Source organism: Lycorma delicatula, chromosome 5 (genome assembly GCF_047948215.1).
Source record: "Lycorma delicatula isolate Av1 chromosome 5, ASM4794821v1, whole genome shotgun sequence".
Taxonomy (NCBI): Eukaryota; Metazoa; Arthropoda; class Insecta; order Hemiptera; family Fulgoridae; genus Lycorma; species Lycorma delicatula.
The window spans coordinates 140470173-140496150 of record NC_134459.1 but is presented as its reverse complement, the minus strand read 5'-3'; the positions used below and the strand labels follow the sequence as shown (position 1 = coordinate 140496150).

General features: G+C 29.8%; 1 protein-coding gene across 4 annotated transcripts in view; it reads left to right on the top strand.

The window, feature by feature from the left end:
* Positions 1-1270: 1270 nt before the first annotated feature.
* LOC142325424 (uncharacterized) overlaps positions 1271-25978 on the top strand; it is a 200053-nt gene continuing 175345 nt past the window's right edge. The window contains exon 1 of one of the 4 annotated variants that reach the window (XM_075367181.1): positions 1271-1637. The gene's annotated coding sequence lies outside the window, so the exon portion shown is untranslated. The remainder of the gene's footprint in view (positions 1638-25978) is intronic. The other 3 variants (XM_075367179.1, XM_075367180.1, XM_075367178.1) reach the window with 3 other exon arrangements.

The window sequence follows — 25978 nt, the reverse complement described above, 5'->3', positions numbered from 1 at the left end:
GTGAACCGGATTAAATACGTCTGGGTGTGTCGACCAGGCGCTTTATTACTAAAACTTCCCGTGCTTGTAACGAATAGTTTTAGGGGTCATATGACCCCTAATGTTAAGCGAAGACTGATTGGTAGAAAGTATGATCGATCAGGTTATTACTTCTAGTAGAATGATATCTGTTCTTCAACCTCAAGATATCTGCGTAAACCGACCGTTTAAAACCAACCTCCGTAAACACTACACAAACTGGATAGTTAGCACAACACACGAGACCAAAATTAAGAAATCGTCTTTGATACAAATCGGTTAAATTTTTGCGGTTCGATCAGAAATACCGGTTGATTTGATTAAAAATTCGTTTAAGAATGTTGTGATTTCGAACGCTCTCAGTGCAAGTAAAGACGATTATTTGTGGTTATGTGATGATAATTGCTACTTTACAGATGACGGAAACTCGAGCGAGCACCGAATAATTAAGATAAAATATCTATTACTTCTTTGCTTTTAATTAAATATTTGCAGTATAGACTAATTTACTGAAATATACAGATAAAAATACTGTTATAATTTCAATCTTCTACGGCGATTTTGTTGAGAAAATGCAATAAAGTTTACTTTTTTCAATTTTCAAAACCTGGGTGCGCATGTTAAGTGGGTGTGTGAACGGTATGTTGTAGTTTTAGTAAACAAGTGTTTAATTGTAACCTGAAAGGTTTTAAGTTTGAATCCCGGTCAGGGTCATCATTTTTCACAAATTTTACTAGTTCCTGAAATGTGAATTATTAAAAATTAACATAATAATAGTAAAAAAAATAATTGAATTATCTTTATAAAGTACAGAAACCTTTAAATAACATTGTACAAATTTTTGTGTGTCAGCTGCTTTACATAAGCGAACTTTTTTATATTATAAAAGAATTTATTTAAATATTTCTATTAAATATCTGAATATGAATTTATCACTTTGTATAAAAAAATATATTAAAAATTCTTTGTTTATAAATTTTTTGGATTATCGGCACGACGCGCTTAACACAAATGTAGAAAATCTGCATTGTATATGTAGGTATATTTTTAATTTTAGATAATCGAAAAGCCAGTTTATAGAGAAAGGCGAGGTGATGTAGTGAATGAGAATTGTATATATAGGTAGATAGAAAACAAGTTTTAAATGTTCGGTTGGAATTCGTAGATTTCCGTTAACAATCGTTATGGATGAAGCGGTAACAATGAACGAGGTCTAGACTAGACTGCCGTCACTAGGGCATCTAACCGCTGCGGCGAATAGCAGAAGCAAGAAAGAACAGGATAGAGTAGCGTAGCCGTGGTGTGGTAGTTTAGTTACTAAAGTTTGACCATGTTGTTGGGATCGTGTAGTGTGTTTGGTGTTTCTTTTTTTATGTTTTAATTATATCTTAATATATATTGTGATTTTTATTTGTTGTCATTGCATTTATATTAGTTTATTTAATATAGAAAAACAGTTGTTAAAACTTTGAAATAGTTTTTATGAAGTTATTATAATAAAATGACGTGTGTGAAAAAGTAACGGAAGAATTTTGAACTGTAATGTATAATGACAGGTTCTGTTAGTGTTTACGGTTAACCTCAATTATTAAAGTGATTTCACATCATTTAAGATAACTGTAAGTAAAATATTCTTATAAAATATTAAATCCAAATCAAATATTTACTTTAAAAAATTTATTTATATTAATATGTTATTTAAATTCATTTAAAACACAATGAAGTTGTTTATCTTTTTTCTCACATAGTGTATATTGAATTATCGTTTAATGAATATTCATTTCGAATTAGTATTTCAATACATGATTTATTTTCTTTTAAATTTTAAGTTATTGCTCAATATAATCGATACATTTTTTTAATGTTATGTTTAATATAAAACACCTTTCTTTACATCAGTTTACGATGTGACATCGACGTGTTATATATAGTTGTTTTCACTTTTTTTAAGCATATCGATTGCGTTTTTGATATGTTTCAGGCTAATTAATTGTGAAGTTTTACGACCTAGTTAATAAAGAAATTTAGGAAAATAAACGCTTTACAACGGTTAATTTAGTTTATTGTTTTAACAACAAACTTTATGCAATAATATGCCTTTAGGTATGTTATTACATAAAGTAGGCCAATAAATTTTTTAAAATTTTCTTTTTTATCCGTCATATAATACAGTTTAGATCTTAATTATTTAATTTACGCTACGCACTATTATAAGTTCTTGGTAATATAATCTTTTTATTTTAGTAATTCTTGAAAGCATGTTGACAAATATTTGACATATGAATCATATAGGCCTATGCATATTATTTTGAATTCTCACGATTACTGAAACATACGTAGTTTCATAATAGATTCGTAGAAAAATAAGTGGTTGATAATAGTATAATAAGGTGTTTTATTTTTTGTGGTAGTATAAAAATAAAACATCTTTATTCTAATTATAAATTATATTATTATTATTATTTTTTATGCATTTATCAGTTGAATTTTCTTTCTTCATGTGGTAGTTAATTACTTTTATATTGAATACTGTTACAGTATGTTAATTATTTCGGTTTAAATCACCAGTTGTTTGATGGTTTGTATACAAGGAGCACATGCACTCGTGGTTGCCAAAGTTATTTATTTCTTATAAAACTTTACTATTCGGTGATCGTTATTTTGAAACGTATCCAGGGTGGTATAAACAAGTTATTGATATAATTTAATAACTATTAACACAGTGCATCACTTTAATGCCGCATAGGCTCTCTATAACTCCTAATAATAACTTTATTGTTACCTAAACTAATTTTTAGCGAATCTCCTATTATATATGATCATTGGTGGTTTATTTATTTTACTAGTTTATGCGAGGTTTATTTCCTTTGTTTTATTTTAGTTTTAATATTACTATACTTTACAATCTTAGTTATGAGCTTCGTGTTAATATAATCTTTGTCTTTTTTAATTCCTTGCCTACCAGGTGAATGCAGCAGCGTACCAAAGGTTGTTTTGACGTTGCAGTCAATAATGATTGTTTCTCACTGGTAAAAACATGTTTAAATCTCAGAAATCTTTTCTTAAAATTATGCCTTCTGTAGAGTCGGTTCTTCTGCAACAGTTTATTAACGCCTGATTGAACGATCTATCCTCGCTAGTGCTGAGTCTTTTTACAACCGCTGCATCGTAATGTTACTTCTATTTCTTTTTACAGGATTCTAACAGAAACGTTTTTCTGCGATTCTCTTAAAACATTATGTATTAAAATATGGATTATTATTACTTCCTTTTTTTATTTATTATTTATACCTCTTAATGCTTCTCTGATCAGCGTTTTTCCATAGTTTTTTTTAAGTTCCATGAAAGTGATAGTGCAGTATTTTTTTATTTTCGGTGCAAAAGCAAAAATACCATTCTGTAACTGATCTATGCAAGTGTCTCATAAAGAAGCGGAAAAAATCTCAAGACATGTTTTACAATTAAAACTAAAGAAAAAGTTCATATAAAAATAAATTCGGAAACGCTACGTTTTCAAATTACAGCTTGCAAAAATTTTTCCCGGATTTCTGGCCCAAGAATAAAATGAAACCGTGCTGAAATTCTTACAACTCGAATTAAAAGGGTAAATTTGATGGCTTATGATGTGAAAAATTGAATAGACTATCTTTAATAATTTTTTTTAGACAATTATTAAGCACAAAAAAATTATGTTTGACGTACTTCTTTATATGTTTGTTTTACTTCTTTATATTGCCAGTAAAAACATGAAATTTTTCAACATTTTTTCCCCCCTAACGTTACGATCTGTTCAATTAGTGAACAATAAGCTACCCCACCCCACGGCCCAGTGAGATGTGGATGATATGGATGACATGTAAATGAGGTAGTCTGTACAGACTCAGGCCGATCATTCCAGAGTATTGTTGTTAATTGAACCCCAACCACCAAAGTGCAACGATATTCACTATCTGGTATTCAAATCCATATAAAAGCAACTAGCTTTTACTGAGATTCGTACCTCAGAACCTTCGACTTCGAAAATTATCTGTTTCAACCTTTGATTTACAATGACGAGTTAATCACTAGACCCGGTGACCTCAATAAAATTTGTAGAATTTAACTCTAAGGCAATCCATGTTACGTAACGTCAACTGAATATGAAGAAGAGAAATTTGATTTATTAAAAACGAAACGGATAGAAATGTGGCAGAAAAATGCTGTATTATAATTTTAAATTAAATAATTTTTTATTTTGCATGTTGTCACTATTAGCTTAACAATGGAAATTCGTGTGTAGTATTTGATTAGTCTTGTATTCTTTCAAAATTGAAAATCTATTGTACGTCACACATAAAAAAATGTGTTTTACAATAATTTTCTCAAAAATTACTGACGATACAGTTATAATCCTGTTTTATTATATTTTTTAGTTAAAAAACCTTTTAAAATTATAAAATTTATCCCTTAATAGTTTCAAGAATTTCATTATAGCTTCATTTTACCTTTGGAAAAGAAAATTTTCTTTGTTTGGTATTTATTTTGTCCGTTGTTTGTAAATTTACAAATCGTTTTTGAAAACTATTGTCAATTTGTCAAATAAGAAGCTAAATTTTGCTCTTGTCGCGATAAAAAGTCTTAATAATTTAATGTAAAAAAATCCATTTTTTATTGTCTATTTTTAATTTTTCATCATTTGGAAGTTTACGTATTGTAATTTAGGTCATATATTAAACACAAGGACATGAAAAATAACTACATTTTCGATAAGAATGAAAAGTTTCTTTCAGTGGTAATGGTAAGCATTTAAATACAGAGCAAACTCATTTTATATTATAATAGAGTTATTTGATACAGTAACGAAAATGAATCCGTTAAAGTATGTATATAATTTAAACTGTTTTCTTAATTGATTTTATTTCTTCAAATTTCATTGATTAAATTTGTTTATTTATATTCTTAGTTTCTGAGATAACGCCAGTGAATATCTAAGAAATGATTTATAAATTTTATGCATTTTAATTAGATCAACTTTTGAGTAATTTTCCCCTGACGCTTCACTTCAACTAATAAATCGTAACCCTTATCGGATTTAATTTTCGTTAAGTGAACGGGTTTTTAACGTCATAAAATATTTTTCGTGCTATCCTTATCAGTGAAATTCTTTTCTCCACATTTGACTGTTGCTAATCTGCTCTAATATTTATGATTACAACGTTGTCCAGCTAAAGAAAATTTATTTATTCTCTGAAATTTTATTCATGATAATTTTTCTTTTCCGGCTACAATTCTGTGGCTGCAGTACTATAGTTATCAAAGGTAAGTACAGTGATCAAAACGAATTTTATTATCGAATTTTTTCAAATATCGACGTTTCAAGGCCTTGTTAGTTTAAAAAGACACAGTAAAACATGGAAATTTTAGGAAAGTGTATGTACTTTTGTTGACCTGTATTATGAATAATATCTCCGGACTGGGTTGACAGATTTTTTGAAAATGCCTCAAAAAATTTCTATAAATGGGTCGTTTGATAGCATTAAGGATAATTTTCACGATTTTTAAATTCTGTACTTTTTGTATTGAGGGCGTAGAAAATTAAACTTTAGTACGACGGAACTATTTGTAGTATTTTAAAATTTTAAGCTAATTTGGTATAGGATTACGGTATATTCAGTATTATTTCGTAACAGTTTTTGCATCATATCTCAAAAAACCATGGATCAGAAAGGTTGAAATTTGGCTATATTTGACCTGATTTTCGATTCGAACAAGGTAGCATCGCGGTACCTACATATTTATATATTCGCAAACTGTAACTTTAGCCTTCCTTCTTGAATAGTATCGTACTAAATCAGATCGACTTTTTGAAGTAAATAATTATTCCGATAAACTTTTAAGACCCAAAATCAAGGGGCTTAAATGGGACCCACACTTAAAACATTAATGTTTTTTATACTTTAATTTTGAAGATTGAAAATCCAGTTGTAACTATAAATGTAGGCGACATGGGATTTTTTTAAGGTATTCCCGTGGAACTCTATTAAAATTTAAGATTTAAAATTGATTTTTTATTGCTTCTAATACTGTATCTGTTTTTAAGTCGTGGCTGTTAGAAATGTCATTTGAGGTTGCTTTTGAATAAGGGGATTAAATGAAATTTTAATTTTTTTTAACAATTGTACTCTAAACACAGTAGTTTTGGTGATAAAAACTTCAAGACGTCAACCGGAATCCAGAATGTTTTAGTAAAAATTTCCATTTTTTTCTCAATTTTTCTATTTGTATTGCATAATTTTTAAGGTGCAAAACGTCATTTGCTAAAGGGGATCAAATGTGACCAAATGTTTTTTACTGAACACTTTAATCTTTATTAGTATATGTAGTTTAAATATTGCATTATTAAGTTATTACTATTAAAAAACCGGATGGTGTATTTCAAATAAAAAAAATTTAAATGGTAGAGCTGGAATAGTTATTCAAATTTTTGCCGATTATTTTTTTTATTTTCAACATAAATATGTGAATTTTTACTACTGTCATTCAAATACAGCATACATTTGTTAAATGAAAAAACAAATTGTAAAAAAATGGGGATTCAAAAAATTCTATTAAATATTCCATATGTGAAATTGACAAAACTAGAAATATTTTCTGCGAGATATTCATAACTTTTTAAAAGCTTATTTTAATAACATTTTACTTTTATTAAATATTTTATTTAATAATGTTTTTTTTTAAAATTTTTTTATAAGATTATTGGATACTGGATGGTATATAATCCAGGTTTAAATTCATTTAAGCGTTCAAAGGTATATTTTTAATTAAATTTTAATACTTATGAATACGTTTACGTTAGGTTTTCAATTAACGGCATCTTTCTATATTAATTGAATAAAACTTGCTGTTAAATTAAATTGAAATTGTTTTACACTATTGAAGAGCAGTATGAAATCGCAAGAAAATAAAATTAAAAAAATTGTCGTTGATTTTTCAACTGGTATTTAAATTTAATGATTTCCCGTTTTTTCTTCCAAATTCAAGGAAATTGTATTTTTCAACCTTAATAATAATTGCCATATTAAATTAAAACCTATAAAAAATATGTTTAACATTTTTAAAATCACTTATAATAAAGGCTACGCAACCGCTTTAACTAACCTTACATCCAATAACTGTATTATTACATTAACCCGTCAATTATGATTAATTGTAGTTAAATTAACGATATGAACAGCAAGGTCATTAATATCGATTGACCATCTCATATTCAGAAGTCTCCTCTTAATGTTCTAGTACAGCTTCTATTTTTGGGTTCCTAAACAGTGGCATCGGAATATACTCGTTCTTGTAGTGTTATTCGTTCCATATTTTATAGTGAATTTGTTAGTATAAGACAAAAATAACAATTTTTTTTTACTCTTCATTTTCCCAAACCTGGGTGAGCGTAGTATATACTTCTATACGGTATTTTCGATTCAGTGAAGAGGCTTCGGTAAATCAATTTTCCCATTTAGCTTTGTAACAGATGATTTTGCTCTTAGGAAAAAGCCATTATCGTAACAACTGTTATGGTTTTTAATGTGGGTACAGTGCCTTCTTGATTAATCCATATTTATGCCCGCATTGTTTTTATTTCTTTGTGTTACATCATTTCATAGTTGCAACAAGAAAATGATGTAAAGAATTTTTGTTTTATTTCTTTGATAGTAAAATGCTTTCAAAATTTTGATACATATAAATGTAAGATTCGGTCCTATTGTAAACCGGTTACTCCTATTGAAACCGAAAGTAAATTAAAATTGTAATTCGAAAAATACGGAAATGTAATTTTAATGCTGTACTTAATAATAAATACGAATAGATTTCAATTAGAAATAAAGTACGGAATGCGGAGATATAACGTACACGAGATTTTTTTTTGAAATGTAAAATCACTTCCGTTAAAGTAGTCGTTAGATCGGATTTTTTTTTATGCGAGTGGAAAACATTTACCGGTAAATTTTGTAATAGTAAACTAACTGTATATTTTACGTGATTCTGTTTCTTCCGTAATCTCGAAGCAATTTTGTACTCCAGTGCTGTTTTGATTGTATGTACGTGCTACGTTAAATCGCTCTCTGTTCAATGAAAATCTTTTTAAAAAAACGTATATTGTTTTTGTTGCAAATAAAAAATTTACTACTATTTATTTGCTAATTTTTTAGCAGTATCCTGAGCAACGTAAATTGTTATCAAGATAATTTGCCATTATAAAAGAAATTCGAAATGTATTCGTTACGGAATGCAGTAATTTCCATACAGCTTGTGGGTGATATTGCCGTGTTACTGTTTTTTTGGCAGAAAAATAGCAAAAATTGAATTACACCACTAGAATCATCAATGTTTCTGCGTAAAATGTTTAAAAAACACGGTTTTTCAGGGTATTTTCATAAAAGTAAAATTTAGAAAGCAAAAAAAAAATAACTAATGAGGATAAAAATGTGACATTCTAACACGTCTAGATCTTTCCCTTGTTTACTACTCTGCTTATATCAGTTCGATTAAACGATTTTAAAACTGCTCGTCACGGTTTTTGTAACAAAAAAATCGCATTCCGGGTTGTAACAGGCGTTTTGCAATAATTTGATATCGTTGGAATTGTTAGTGCAATATGAAGTCGACTATAACATGAAATTGAAATAAAACACTCGGTAGTTGTTTATAATTTATAATTTCGATGAGGATATACGATAATGATGATCATGTTTCGTGACGATTGCGCACAGTGTAACTTTCTTGGTAGGCCTATCCAAAGTTCTTTAACAGTCTTGGAAAGTGTGAACAAATTTGTTTTAATTTTATTAAATTTTTTTTCATTTAGATATTGTTTTTAATAGTATATATACATACACACATCATAAAATTATGTATTTTTTAAATATTATATATTCTTAAAACTATGAAATTTTATTTCATTACTAATTTTTTCCTCTTCAACCAACATCATGAATTCTAAAGAAAAGTATTTCGTTGACTGTTCTTAAACTGAACTAGACTTTACGCTCCCGACTGAATCTTATATCATTGTCTTTGTTTTTTCATTAAAAAACTAGTTTCTTTTGTTAAAGTAAATAAGAAATACATCATAGTATGCTTTTATTAATATGCAGCGACTTCAATTTTCCCCGAATTACTGTATATTAGCATAGTACAAGTTTTTTTTTAAAGGAAACTTCTAATTGAAAATTTTATTTCCTAGAAAATAGCCGCAAACTTGAAACTGTTGGTTCAAAATTTGTCGTGGACAATCAGAAAACATTAGTTATATAATAATTAACATACGTTACGTTTATTAATTTTGAGATTTTTTTTGGGCGTAAATTCGAATAAATTAAAAATGTAGTAGTATTTTTTTTTTCTTCAGTCATTTGACTAGTTTGATGCAGCTGTCCAAGATTCCTATCTAGTGCTAGTCGTTTCATTTCGTTATACCCCCTACATCCTACATCCCTAACAATTTGTTTTACATATTCCAAACGTGGCCTGCCTACACAATTTTTTCCTTCTACCTGTCCTTCCAATATTAAAGCGACTATTCCAGGATGCTTTAATATGTGGCCTATAAGTCTGTCTCTTCGTTTAGCTATATTTTACCAAATGCTTCTTTCATCATATATTTGCCGCAACACCTCTTCATTTGTCACTTTATCCACCCATCTGATTTTTAACATTTTCCTATAGCAAATGTAGTATAAAAATTACTTTTGTTTAGTTTTTCTTAAAAATATAACCCAATAATAAAGTGATTGTATTATTTTTATTATGAAGTTAGTTATTAAGCTTCAAATTCATCAGCAAAGATATAACACGATTAGTATAGCCGTTAAATTTTCTCTACTCTTTCTTAGCTACCGTACATCTAACCGTTTTTAAAATTCTGTAATTTCTAAAACCAGTTTTAGAAATAAAAGTTTTATCTTCTTGAAACCGTGAAATTTGGGTGCAGTGCCACTAACAAACCCTTCGTTTCTTTTACCACATGTGAAATGACCTATCTCATTGAAAAAAATCCGTGGCCGTTGTTCTATTGAAGATAAGTTGATTATCGATGATTTACGCTACGAGATAGATGTATCGTCAATTGTTTTCGTGTTGTGTATTACATTAATTCCAAGATAATTTTATCTTGATATTATAGTCATTTGACTATAATATCATTTGTTACTTTTCCGACTTTTGTGTTATAATTTAAGTCCCAGAATGCACCTGTAAAAATCGTTCGTTTGGAACTGTACATTGGTGGCTTCTATCAACTCCAAAGTATTTCCTTTTTGCATTTGCGCACTGGTTTAGAAGATGTTACCGATTCTGGAAACAGACCTGAATTCTTTTTTGAAAGACTAGTTTCTTTATCACTTGTATTGATTATTAACGATCTCAGAGAGATTACGGGAAGTTGAGTCGAATGAAAAATCAGAATGGCTGAATTCAGTAATTGATTTTTGCGTAGTGAGCAAACTATATCTTTATGAGGGATGATCCACTTATTTTTTCTATAAACAAAATCTCTTAATCTTTTCATTAAAAAAAACCCCATTAATCTTTTTATTAGTCATTAATCTCAGATTTATTTGTGTGTCACACAAAATCTCGGACTCTTGTTTGCGTCTGTCACTTTTGTTTATCCATTTTTGGAGATGAACGTTCTCATCTTTTCGTTCATTTATTACTTAGAAACAATTGGCTTTACGAGAGGATCCAAACGGTATGCCACTATCCACGTTCCTGACGTTTCAGTAACAGTTTTATCGATTTTCATACAAAATATTATTGTTCATTTTTACGCCAAAATTTACTCTTACATTTATTCTTTCATTGCAACCAGATGATAATAATTGTCTTTATCAGCTTGAAATTAACGCACACATTTATTAAAACATGTTTTAACAAGATTACTCCTGATTTTATGCGGCCGTTTCGGGAATTAAAATGTCACACTTCGTATAAAAGTGGAAAAGTATTACTATTACTAAAAAAATGTCGTTCCCCACCATATGAAACTTGTGCCTATTGACATTTTGAATTCAAAATTCTTTTTATTTGTTTGTCTGTTTTGATCTAATTCTACTTTCTTATACGAAGTAAAGAAAGTATTGTAATCGCGAAAAATTTCGGTTTTCAGATTTCAACGGAAATATCCATTTTGACCATCCCTGAATTCATTTTGACTAGTTTCGGCGTGACTACTATGTCTACGTACGTATATATCTCGTACAACTCAAAAACAATTGGCCGTAGAATGTTAAAATTTTGGATTTAGGACTGTTGTGATACCTAGTTGTGTACCTCCCCTTTTGATTGCAGTCGACTGGACCAAAAGTGTCCAAAAAGACCAAAATCCAAAAAAATTGGATTTTGGACTTTTTCTTGATTAGTAATAAGCTCTCAATGAGAGCTTTTCAACGGTATATTGTGTTTCTTATTTTTATTGGTTGCAGAGTTATGGCCAAATAAATTTTTAATTAATGAAATATTTGGATCTTACAACGGGAAGGCACATCGGTTCGAATCCGACTTCATTTCTTTTTTTATTTTTTAATTGAAATATATTGATTTATTAATAATCATTAACCTCTGATTGTAGAAAGACTTTCTTTCAATTCAATAACAATAAAAAAAATGAAAAAGAATCAATAACAATATGAAAAAGAATCAGAAGTTATTAGTGAAATAAAATTTTATGTACTTTTAAAAATGTGTATATGTAATTTAATAGGCGTACAAGGAAGTTATGTTGTATCCACATCAGATTTTTTCTTTACTCACTTTAACCTAGTTGTAAAATTTCTATTAGCCAATATATATATATATATTTGTTTAACAGATCATTATTGAAGTATTTTTTTAATTTTTCTTGTGTAAAAAGAATATAAATAGATATTTATAAAAACAATAGTAATAATAACTGTAAACTTTATATATAATTGAAAAGTTAAATTTAATTTGTATTATCGATAGGTTTAATATTTGTATATAGAGACACAAATATATACACTCGTACGCAAACGTACATTCATAAAAACCATTCACCTACTAAACTCGATGTAAGTTACCGTTTGAACCAACCGGACAGAAACTAGTTATACGTAAGATGTTTATATACTGGTCGCTCACACGTGCGTTGTTCCAACTTATTATTAACCCCAGAAACGGTTTGTAACGGTAAAACAGATCATTATGATTTTCGCCCGCGTGTGTTCTTTTTATATAATTTAAGCTTATGTTGAATAAAAAGGGAGAAAAATATTATATACTATCCAGATTGCATTGTAGTTTATTTAAATATATGAAATAATACGTTGACCTTATCATTTCGCGTAATATAATACGAATAATTTTAATGTAATTTAATTTAAATATAATATTAAAATCAGCTTACCAATAGATTAGTTAATCTCGTCAAACGTAAACGATGAAGTTTATTAAAGTTTTAACCAATTTATTGGTAAGCTGATTTTAATATTATGTTAAAATTAGATTACGAGTATATTTTACCAACGATGCCAAGTTTGCAAAATTTAATTTTAATTTAACTGTTAGTTGTATTCATAATGATGAATAGAGTGTGTGAATTCGTACTTTATAAGATTGTGCATTTTTATTCATGGCTAACATTTATAGACAATTGAGCTTTTATAATCACCAAAAATCAAATTTTATTGAAAATTATCCGTTAAATTTATATATATATTATATTAGATTATTATTTTTTATTATTATTGTATTATATTATGTTTATTATATATTTATATATTATATATATATATATAATTATATATATATATATATATATTGGAAAGATCTTTTTATTTATTTCACATCTATAAACTGGTTTTATTTTAAATGTTTTCGTAGGCATAGTAGTAGTGCAATCGACAAAAAAAATTTTTTAGAACAATATATTGGGGTAGGAGAACCGATCAGAGTTTAAAAATATCGATTATTTTTTAATTTTTTAAAGCTTTTTTTTGGTTTATTTAAACTTTAATATTATTAAAATTTCAAAATATTAGACATATTTCAATATAAACTTACTACCCCAACATTTAAACTTTAATATTAAAAGTTTAAACAATAAACTTTTAGTAATAATATTACAATAAAATTTCATCATAGTTCACCCCCCACCACCAAAAAGGAAATCTCAGATAACTTATTATTGGTTGTACATTTTTTAATGGGATTTTTTTTGGTTTCTTCCATTTAACATCAATAGATGTAAAAAAATTTAAAAAGATTTTTGATTGGTGATTTTGGTGGTGGCGGAGAGGAAGAAGAAATAAAAAATACCGATTTCCTGATATATTAAAAACAATTTGGTTTATTTAAATATATACAGATAATTTTATAATAAAACTTCATCATAAATTAGTCCACACAAAAAAAGAACTTTTAGGTAATTTTTTTGATGTATAATTATTTTTTCAATATATAAGAGTAAATAATCAACGCCAGGAAATTATTACTACTTCCTTGTTTACCTTTTTTATCGTATTGCGAAGTAAGTTATTAAATTTCATGCTCATCAGCTGATACACTTAGCGCGACTAGTGTAGGTCACATGTTAAACAGATGTCTTGATTGAAAATTAAACGACTATACCCAGCGTGTAGGTTTTGTTTTCAATTGATTTCATGAGCATTTAAGTAATATTCAATATTAACAAATGTTTCTATATTACAATAAAATCGTTACTTGAACAAGTAATCCGTTCTTATGAAACCTTGAAATCAGCCAGTTCTAAGGATTGAACTTGAAAGAACACCGTAATTAAATTTCACTTGAGCAGAACAGAAATTTCAGACAAAGAACAGATACCATATTTCAGCGATGAGCATGAATCGTACTGAAAACCCCCAAGCACAGCTTTACATGGCCTGTGTTCTATATGAACTACTCTGGAGAGAAAAATTATCCTTCGTAGTACATCAAGTGAGACTTACTATTAAAAAATACTTTCAAAAAATGTAATAGTTTTTAAGGAAATATTTTATTGTAGTTAGGAACAATAAAATATTATTCTTTTAATAAAATAACACCTTAATAATAATATTGTATAAATTTTTGATTATCATTATTCGATATAATGTAGCTTTGTTTTCATTATCAGATTTTTGTTTTTAAATTTTAAAGTTCTTTTTTTGGTATTGTTTAAGTACTGAAAATCAGAAGAACGGGTGAAAATTTAACTAATCTTCAGTATGTTTAAAACTCTATGTTTCTTTTAAATATACTGATTTCTATTATTCTAATGCGTCGTTTACAAAAAAAAATTTGGACAACAGAAACCTTTCCATTTTTGTAACTAAAACGATATTAACTTAGGTACATGCAGATCTATTCGGGTGTAATCATCGGTCCGAAAGTTAAGAACAAACTGATACATACAGAATATTCGTAAAGTGTAGGAATCTTTAAATGCCATTTTAACAGTTAAATAAAAAAAAAAAAAAAAAAAAATGAAATTCGGCATTTGCTTCTTCCTCGTAACGATTTATTTTTCAGTATGAAAATATCATATCCCAGGACTCCCAAATGGCCCCCATAGGAAGGAACTCAAAAATATTAAATGGAAAAGTGTAGGACTGTTGTAAATCATTTTAAAGGGAATAAAAAAATTATATTTATTGTTAAAATTTAGGCTACGACACCCTAATAAAAATGTTGGTCAAATATATTAATATTTATTAATATTTTTTCACAGGAATTCCAATAGAAGCGTACACTATATCCCAAGTAGTGTGCTCATAGATCATTTCGAAGTACGGTTATTTGCTAAATTACATTTTTCTAAGTTTAACGGCTGAAATGTTACTTAAGGATCCCCATACTGTATTATGCAAATATATATATACTTATAATTGCATTCCCATCGCGGCTTCGCCTGCGCTATATGATTATTTGTGTTTCCCGTTGCGGCCAGGGGACTTTTAGTCGTTCTAGGCTCTGCCCCCTGTAATTATTAAATTCATTCTTGTGAGAATAATAATGATAAATAAAAATTAAAACCTCTTCAATTTATAAAAACAATCAGTGTATTGTAATTTCTTCAGAGCAGCAGTTTGGTCAGTACAGGACCCAGTAATTGGTTTTTAGATTTCCCGTCGCGGCTTCGTTCGCGAAGTACATAATCAGAATTTCAAACATAGAATATCTTCACAGTGTTACCAAATCTGATAAAAATTTATTCATAGCGGTAGCATAAAACGATAAAAAAATTGTTTTTAATCTCTTAAAATATTAAAATTCAAAAAAGCCGAAAATGGTTTTTGGATATTTCTGAAGAGCAAGGCTAAATCTAGTGAATATCTTGTTTAGTATAGACGGAAAAGGAAAAATGTGTAATCATTGTTCGAGATATTTTTACCTTTCTTTACTCCATTTGTGCTCGAATTTAAAAAAATTGAAGGAAGAATTTCAAACAATGGATTTTAGATATTCACATGAAGATTACACACAAAAATCCAGAAAAATTATAAAAGAATAGTAAAATTTGATGTTACCCATTTTAATTCTAAGTTTAAAATTTCAAAAAAAATAGAAATTGGTTTTTAAATATTAACATGACGATTACAAACACTAAAAATCAAGTTGAAATTTTCATTTCTCACCGAGAAATTAAAAAAAAATATAGTAAAATAATAAAAAAAAAAAAAAAAATAGTGAAGTTTGATGTTACCTCATTTTAACCCTTTATACTTGAAATTTCAAAAAATCTCAAAACTTGTTTTTTGGTATTCACATAAACATCACACATATCAAAAATCAAGTTATTATATTCAGTTTTGAAAAATTAAAAAAATAGTAAATTTAATTGTTACTTCATCTAACGCTTTAAACTCATAATTTTAAAAACTCTGATGTGGACACCACATGACTTCCTTGTACGCCTAGTAAGTTATACATACACATTTTTTTTAATGAAATGTGCATAAAATTTTATTTCATTCATAATTTCTGATATTTTTTCATATTTTTTTTTTAATTGTTTTTATTGAATTATTATTTATCGTAAATCTTTTTTAAAATCAGAGGTTAATAATTATTATAAATTATTATATTTAAATTAAAAAAAAAGTTAAAAAACAATATGAAGTCGGATTCGAACCGATGGGCCTTTACTTTGTAAGATCCAAATATTTCATTAATTAAATCTTTATTTGGCTATAACTCTGGAACCAATGAAAAATAAGTCCACTTATATCGTTGAAAAGCTCCGAATAAGGGCTTATTACTGCAGTTAAGAAAAAGTCTTAAATCCAATTTAGTTTGGATTTTGGGGACACTTTTGGTTGATTGCAATCAAAAGGGGAGGTGCACAGATAGATAATACAACAGTCCTAAATCCAAAATTTCAGCATCCTACGGCTAATCCTCTTTGAGTTATGCGAGATACGTACGTACATATCTCATAAATACGTACGTACAGACGTCACGCCAAAGCTAGTCAAAATGGATTCAGGGTTGGCCAAAATGGATATTTACGATCTGAAAGTCGAAAATTTTCGCGATCACAATACTTTCTTTACTTCGAACAAGGAAGTAAAAAGATATATAACTGTTTGCCAGCTAAAATTTTTCAACTTATAACGAACACACGTTTGAAATTCAATCTTTCTTTGTTGAACACGAGCTAGGCAAAACAATTAGCATATTAAGAATGAATTTTTAGAAAAAAATTCACTTTAAAAAAGATCATAATCAACTGAAATAGGAACAGCCAAAAATTAGATTTGGAATTTTATTCGTAACAAAATACGCTAATTTTAACCATCTCAATTAGTGATCTTATACTGAAAGACAGATTTTTGAAATCGCAGCACTGACTATTTTTTTTTTTCTTCACTGTCGAGCAGTTAAGTAGCATTGAAGTCCACTTTTGAAATTAACTGTGAAAAGTATTGAATGGCCAACCTGTTGATTAGAATTGTCTACTCTTAAGTTTTATACATCAAAAGTTTTGTTTTTAAAATTATATGTCACAACTCTACTCTTTCAATTCAAAATTTTTGAGAAGCTCCCTCATAGGAGGTAATAGATGTGTTAGTCACATACCAAAAAAACGATCTTCTTGAGGAAGAATCGTTTGCTAAATTTTATTTTTTATCTTTAACCGTTGAAAAGTTAACTCTTTTTTTCTGTTTAGTCTCCGGAACCACCGTATTACTTCAGAGGATGAATGAGGATATGTGTGAATGTAAATGAAGTGAGTCTTGTACAATCTCAGTCAACTGTTCCTGAAATGTGTGGTTAATTGAAATCCAACCATCAAAGAACATCATCGGTATCCACGGTCTAGTATTCAAATTCCTTTAAAAGTAACTGCCTTTACTAGGATTTGAACCTTAGAACTCTCGACTTCGAAATCAGCTGATTTACGATGGGGGTATTCCACTTTAATTCAGCAAATGATCAGTGCATCACTATTTTTGATTTTGATGATATTGGGTATATGATATCTACCCACCTTGCAGTGGCAAAAAAATATTTTTAATAATTTTCAAAAAAATTTTTCTTGAGCAATAGGCTATTTTCTAACTTGCCAACAGGTAAAAACAACCATTTTCATCCCTTTTTTCATGAGCTATAGCATTCTTATTTTATTACATCGTACAGGGATCAAAAAGAGTTTTTTGGAAAGAGTAAAAATGAAACTTCCTCTTAATGTACTCACATATTGTTTTGTTACGTTTACATAGTGTGGTTTTTTCAAGTTTGGGCCAAAAATAAATAATGAAGGGCTTAGGGTAAAAAACAGTAAAAAAACTTTTTTACTTTTTAACTCTTAGGTACTAGTAGTGCTTATAAAAAAAATTGGACTGTTATTGAGTGTCCATTAAAAAAATAGCCGCTAAATCGTAAAATTTTTAAAATGTCTCATTTTTGGGGCCCAAAAACCGCATGTGGGACAGGTGGAAAAAATCTGAAATTTTTACAGCAGTAAGTTCTTTTTATGTTCTTCAAAGCCATATAAAATTTATTTTGTTATTCAAAGGGTTTGATGAGTAATAAAACCAATAAAACCGCTACAAACACCGTTCAACTAAATTACAACTAAATTTATTAAAATGAATGTATTGATAATTAATAAATAGTCAATTACAGAATGATAAATAATAATTACAAAATGATAAGTTGTTCAATTCACTTGTACTTTATTTTACTCCGGGTAATGGAAGTTATGAATAAATCTTGCAATTTTTGGTAACAAACTTAACTAACATAACTTAGTCCTCTTGCCGTTTTCATTGAGTAGAACTGATAAGACCTCATTCATCTTTGGTGCAATGTTGTGTCCTCTTCCAGTAGTTGATAGAAAAAGCTCTGAATGCGTGAGAATATTTAAAATATTTTTCCAAATGAACCCATGTTTGATTATCCCTCAATTATTTCTTGAATGAAGTACAAGGTCCCTGTGGATGGAAAAATTGTATTCGATATTCCTCTTCATTTTCATGTATTTTGACTTCAATGACTTCGCCCAACCAGCGCTTGCCATCGTATACGCAGCAGACATAATTTTTACATTTTGGCTTTGTTAAACCTAAGGCAATCAGAAACACTAATGTCCTTGTGCACCGATACTAACGTAATTTTTTCTGATTTCTGAGGTCGCCCGGATTTTCAGAATAAATTTCTGACTTGTTGGAACATAACTGTGAAAGGTTCATGTTTCTGGGACTGTTGTGATTACCTGATAACGAGAACTGAGGTATTCTTCAGTCTCTTGAAAATCTTTATTAGAGCAGAAAATAAATGTTAATTTTTAATATTGTCTATGCAATAATTGTACATGTCAGAAGATATAACAATTTGATTGTTGACTGTCCTTTGAAGGCTTGCTTTGAAGGCACACTCCTTTTTACAGTTCCACCAATACCATTACATGGTCGTTTTCCATGGTATGAGCCAAAAAAAGTGCTATTTAGCTGCGATTTCAAAATCTTCTTGATGGTAGCACAAATATATTAAATTTTTTTGTTTTTATACTGGGCTGAGGAGACATCAGAAAAAGAAAAAATATAATCACTCCTAGCACCTAAGAGTTAAAAGGTAAAACCAGATCTGTTACCTTAAGCCCTTCATTATAATTTCGGTCCCAAAATTTGAAAAAACATCAATTTGTAAACATAATTTCAGTAAACATTACAAGATTTGTTTATATAACAAAATGATTTTTGAGTACACTAAGATGGAGCTCCATCTTTACTCTTTTCAGAAAGCCCTTTTTGACCTTTTTAGCCTCTGCAACGTGGGTAGTTAGTTATTATGTACCAAATATCATAAAAATCAAAAATAATAATAATTCAATAAAATTTTTTAAAATTTTGTAAATTAAAATGGAGTACCCCTCATCACCATCACAGATTACTTCCGTAACTACCTAAACAGAATAGGAAAATAAACCAATGACAACACACATTCGCCCAACAATACGCAGATTACACTTAACATTCACCGCCCTCACAGATTACTTTCATATTCTAATCTAATCTAATCAGAATAGGAAAGCCAATGAGAACAAAACCAATGACAACACAAAATTCACTCTTCAATACCACAGATTACTCTTAACATTCACCGCCCTCACAGATTAGTTCCGTAACTATCTAATCAGAATAGGAAAATAAGCCAATGACAACACACATTCACTCAACAATACGCAGATTACACTTAACGTTCACCGCCCTTACAGTTTACTTTCGTATTCTATTCTAATCTAATCAGAATAGGAAAGCCGATGAGAATAAAAGCAATGACAACCACAACCACTCTTCAATACCGCAGATTTCTCTCGTCAAAAAACTATAAAGTACATAAAAAAATTTGTTGTCACCACTGGGCAACAACAAAAAAGTGCTTGAATTTCCCGTATTAAATCTATTTTTAGCATCTGTAGATGCTGCACTCAATTTTATTTATATTTTAATTATCAATTTACTAATATACAAAAAAAAATTAAACAGGAAGTACAAAAAAGATTAAACATCCAGTAGTTTTTTTACACGTTTTACGTTTTACTAATTAAGTATATCGACACAAAGTGTATTCTTTTATTATTGACACTGAAATATGCTTCAAATTAACATACTAATTAATTGTAATTTATTTTTACTTTTCCGGTTGTCACACTAAATAACAGAGGGAAAGTTTGGCCTTTATTTGGTTATATATATTTTAGGAATGTGTTGACCTATAATAATAAAATTTTGTACGATAGCAAGTTGCTTACAAAGACTGACTATAAAAAAAAAAAAATGATGGGGTTTTACAGAGATATAGAACGGTTCAATATTCGAAAGACAACTTCGTGAAAATTTTACGTGTGTTTTTTTTTTTGTGAACTGATAAAAAATCATCACCGTCAGAAATAACATTGAAAATAATATTTTGAAAGAGAAAGAAGTTTGATAAATACATCAAAAATTATCAGTAGAGGGGTTTTTAAATATTTGTGTGAGAATTCACCATAGATAATTGATCTATTTGACATGAAAAATTCGTTGATATCGATAAATGTAAATGAAATAGATTTTTTTTTGTGTGCATTGCTTTATTTATGACAATTTCCTGAACAATGAAACTATAAGTAAATTGTGTAGTTTGTAATAAGGGAGGTATCCAGTGTTACCTCCCAAGACAATACAAAGGTTTAAACACAGTGTAGTACAATAAAAAGTATAACTAAGCGTAACAAAGTACAAACAAATTGAAAATTAAATGTTAAGAACAAAAAAAAAGTTAAATGGTAACGTAACAAAACATAGGTATTGAGAACAATAGAATCTTCTATGTATAAAAATGAGTTTGTTTGTCCCGTTTGCGTTCCTATACCATTAATTCGATTACGATGAAACGTCGGTGAGTCGTTGTGCACACGCCCGCGAAGGTTTTGGAATTAGTTTGGACCCAATATATGGCGCTGGGGTTGAGATATTTAGAAAAATTGTATTTATGGACGGATATGGCTCATATTCAGAATATATATATTAGGTGAAAAGAAAAATTTTTCTAAAAACTATACACGCTAGGTGGCGCCGGTGTCGAGATATTTACGAAACAAATAAATATACAAACAGATTTTCTTCTATATATATATATATATATAGAAGATTACCTGTACGGAGAATAAATACATATTACGGAGAAGATACATATTAAAAAATTTTACATTTTTAAAATTCGTCCGGAAAATCTCGCAAGCAAAAAAGTACCTAAGAAAAAAGAAAGAACCTAAATATCTCACAGGTAAAAGTATTTAAGCTCTGAAACTTTTTCTTAAGGTGATCAGAAAAAGGACTTTGAAAAAGTGCATTAGTGAATAAAGTAAAAAAAATAAGTAAAAAAAGTGTTTAACAGACGCATACGGTTGTATAATTAAGATAATAAGATTTTATTAAAAGTTTGTGAGTTGTAGGTGTTCTTTGGTTGTTGGGTTTCAATTAACCACATTTCTCAGGAGTGTTCGACCTGAGATTGTACAAGACTACACTTCATTCACATTCATACATATCATCTTCATTCATCCTCTGAAGTAATACCTTACCGTGGTTCCGGAGGCTAAACAGAAAAAGATAGAGTATGCAAAAAAGAGAGAGAGAGCTTCTTTAGTCGTCTCACATCTTCACTATTATCCAAAAGGTTAACAACCAGATGGTTTTCGTGCGCGTTAAGCTTAAGTACGTACTTTGTACTTAACCGTACAAAGTACGGTTGAAATTCCTCATAAATAGATTGTATCCGTAGGTAATTGTGGACCTCCTTATTCTTCGCAAACCATGGCGCCTCCGAAATATTTTTCAGCACTTAGTTCTGGAACCTTTGGATGATGTCAATGTTGCTGTTGCTCGCCGTACCCCAAAGTTGTATCCCGTAGGCCCATGTTGGCTTTAAAAACGCCTTGTACAACAGTTTGTTATTTAACGATAACAAGGACCTTCTTCCTAATAAACAGTTCAACCGTCTAAGCTTGATATTTAATTGTCCTTTCTTTACTCACATGATTTTTCATTGATAGGCGGTGATCCAAATGAAGCCCTAGGTATCGTACGTTGTCGGAAGGAGGGATGTAAACTCCATCCAGGCAGACTCGTGGGCAAACTCTCCTCCTTATCGCAGACGTCTCATGACTTGAATTTGCAGTATTAGCACGTACCTTCCATTTTGCTAGCCATTCACTGAGAAGGTCTAACTCCGATTGCAGTTCCTTCGATGCTACTGTTGAGTTAACGTCAACCGCCATAATCGCCGTCATCAGCAAAGGACGCAAGAATGACATTTTACATGTTAGGAAGATCAGCAGAGTAGATTGAATACAAAACTTGGCCCCAAGACTGAACCCTGCGGAACTCCCGATTTCGTATAAAAAAAGCCTAATAACTCTTGGTCATATTTAACCTGTGAGAACCGTCCATCAAGGTAGTTGCATAGTACCATATAATGTGGTTGTGGCAGGCTCATTTTAAGCTTGTAAAGTACCCACCGGGTTGGTCTAGTGGTTAACGCGTCTTCCCAAATCAGCTGATTTGGAAAGTCGAGAGTTACAGCGTTCAAGTCCTAGTAAAGCCAGTTATTTTTACACGGATTTGAATACTAGATCGTGGATACCGGTGTTTTTTCGTGGTTGGGTTTCAATTAACCACACATCTCAGGAACGGTCGAACTGAGAATGTACAAGACTACACTTCATTTACACTCATACATTAGCTAAACGGTAGTTACCGGAGGCTAAACAGGAAAAAAGAAAGAAGAAAGAAGCTTGTAAAGCAGACCAGGCAACCGTATTTTATCGAAAGCCTGTTGGATATCCAAAAATACCGCCGAGCATTATTCTTTTCTTTCCAAACAACTGGTGATGACATCAGCAATTCTATGAATTTATTCAATGCCGGAGTGCCCACTCCGGAGACCAAATTGGTGGTCAGGAATAACAACCCTTTCTACTAAAATAGGTTTAATTCGTCCGAGGAAGAGCCTTTCAAAGATGTTAGAGAAATTAGGTAAAAGGCTGATAGGTCTATACGAAATGAAATAGATGAGTTAATGAAATATAATTTTATTGTAAAGTATTTAATTTTTTTTTAATTTTCACTCTATTAATAAAAAGAAAAAAATTAGAAATTAAAATATTCATCCTGTAAGTAATTATAAGGTGTTTGTTATTAACGGGGACTTTAGACGACCGAGTAATCTTGTACTGAGTGTAAATATAGCTTATTAAATATCTCGATTACACATGAATATATTGCTAATTATATATCAGCCATGTAAAAAAAAATAAAAAATAACTTCTGGTTTATCTCAACATGTCAACCCTTCAAACCCAGGAAGGATGACTAAATAAGTTCCTACCCCCTGCTTCATCTCGCCTTAGATTAGAGGAGGGGATTTATCATAATTTATTTTTTATAAGGGAGGTCCATAGCACCACGTCCATTTCTCGTTCTCTTTTATTTTCAGTTAAAGTTTTAGTAATAGGTTACTCGCACTTCCTTATCGATCGTTAATAACTTATTTTATTAAGCTTATTTGACTTTAAATTTAAATTTACCCAGCCGATTCGTTTTCCTTACTTGGATAGATCCAAAGTTAATAAAAGAAACTTTTAAACTTAACTTAAGTTTTTATTCTCATCCGTTCTCCACATTACTTCTTTTCATTTTCACCGATCCTCTGCGCGACCATATTTAAAATGTCTCTAGCATTTCTTATTACCCCGTTTTCTTAGTATTTATGATTCACATCCGTCCGGTCAGAATTACAGTCACAAGACGCCTCTTCAATTCCAACTTCATCTTTATTCATAATAATTGTTTATTTTTATCGAAGGAAGCCTTAATCGTTGTTATTGTTTTTATTTCATGCCATCTTCAGTTTCGCCTTAACGCAATCAGATTTTTCTTTTTTTTTGAAGACATTCATTGATTTATTGTTTTACAACTTATGTTATTTTAACGTTCATTTTCATTTTGTATTCTATCATATTAATTCTACGATTTATATTCAATAAATTAATTGATAACATACATCTTAAAATTTTCCTTTTACCTCGCGATTAGGCGAATTATACCATATTAAAATCACATGATACAAGCTTAAATACAATCTAAAGAGTATTCCAGTCGGTCGACATTACGTAATACAATAAAAAACTGACATCATCGTGCAACGCTCCGGACGGAATGAGAATCGATATTGAATCGCAACCGCATGGTTTTCTGACAAGTAAAGAAAAGTAGCGAGAACAACTTTAACAATAAAATGATATTTTGTTAACTCATCTATTTCATTTACGTTTATCGATATCGATGAATCTTTCTCGTCAAATCAATCGATTATGTACTCTGAATTCTCTAACAAAAAAAAAATAATACATTAAAAATACAATCTGTATTTACTAAAACATTAATGATTTGTTACTTTGGTTTTGTTCATTTATTAGTTGATTGGTTTTTATATTTGCTTAGAGGGAATATTCGTTTATGTTAAATGTTATTTTAAATAATCTCTGTTATCTTGATCTTTGTTTGAATCTAAGTTAATAATGTGTAAAAAAATGTACCCGGGAATTGAAATTCCGGCTTAAAGTATAAAAAAAGTTTTACAAGTTTAGCATATATAATAGGTTTTGAATTCTTTAATTGTTATTGTTTTTGTAAAAATTCAACCTGAGTTATAAAATGTAGGGGGAAACTCAGTATATCATCCGGTATGATATTTACAATACCAGCAATATATATGTAAGAGACGTGGCTGAAACCTAAATACACAGTCGCTCATAACCTGTAAACAAATATGGAAAAAAAGTACACTTTATTTGCTACAAAAACTTAAATTTATTTTATTACGTAGTCATTTACAGTACACATTTCTGCCAACGGTGAACCGGTTTTTTCATTCCCTCAATGAAGAATGTTGGTATTCTTTCCTTGATCCACGACCTCACTTCGTCCTTCAGTTCATTAATGGTGAAATGAATACCTTTGGTATCTCTCTTTAATAGCGGAAAAAAGTGAAAATCATAAGATCCCAAATTTGGTGAATATGGAGAGTGCAGAATAGATACAAATTTCAAATTCACAAGAGTTTCACTTGTTGAATGCGATGTGTGTTGTCGAGCATTACGTGTTTTTTCGTGGGTTGTCGAACAAGACACACGTTTCCTAAGGTTTTTAACATCTCTATATATCGCGTAGAATTTACAGTCGACCCGGCTTCCAGATGATCAGTCACGTACACGTGTTTAAAATCCCAGAATACCGTTAAGAGAATTTCTTTTTAAATACGGTTTTTAATTTTTTTTATTGTGGCGAACTATAGAGCCTGTATTCCATCACTGCCGGTTTTCTACTAAGTCGTAGTGACGCACCCTTCTTATTTGGTTTCCATCACTATATTGAAAAGGAAGTCATCTCCCTCGTCGCGTTTCAGAAACTGTTTACAACATTTCTTTGTTGTTTGTTCATTTCTGTGAGTTTGCATGGCATCCACTGCGAAAAGATTTTTCGCGGTTACCCAGTCGTACAATAATGTGTCCTATTCAATCTTTCGACATACCTATCCGTGCAATCCGTTGTTATTTGATGCGACGGTCATATTGAATTAATTCATCCACATCTTGGTGCTTTTCATCAATTACAGGAATCGGTTGACCAGTGCGAGTTTCATCCTTAATACTCCCTTTATCAGGTTATGTTGTACGCAACTTTATTGCCCAACAGTACTTCCATCAAGAGTTTGCGGGGTTTTTGAAAATTTTGACCGTTTCATGACTTCCTCTACAAAAAAAATTCATCATGAAAAAATCCGGAAGGATGTATTATACGTATACACTTTTCCGGTGGATGGACCGATTCAGACGATATTTGGCACGATAATTTCTATACATAAGGCATTGATGCAATTAATTTCGGTCACAATTAGTCAAGGCGGTAGATAGATA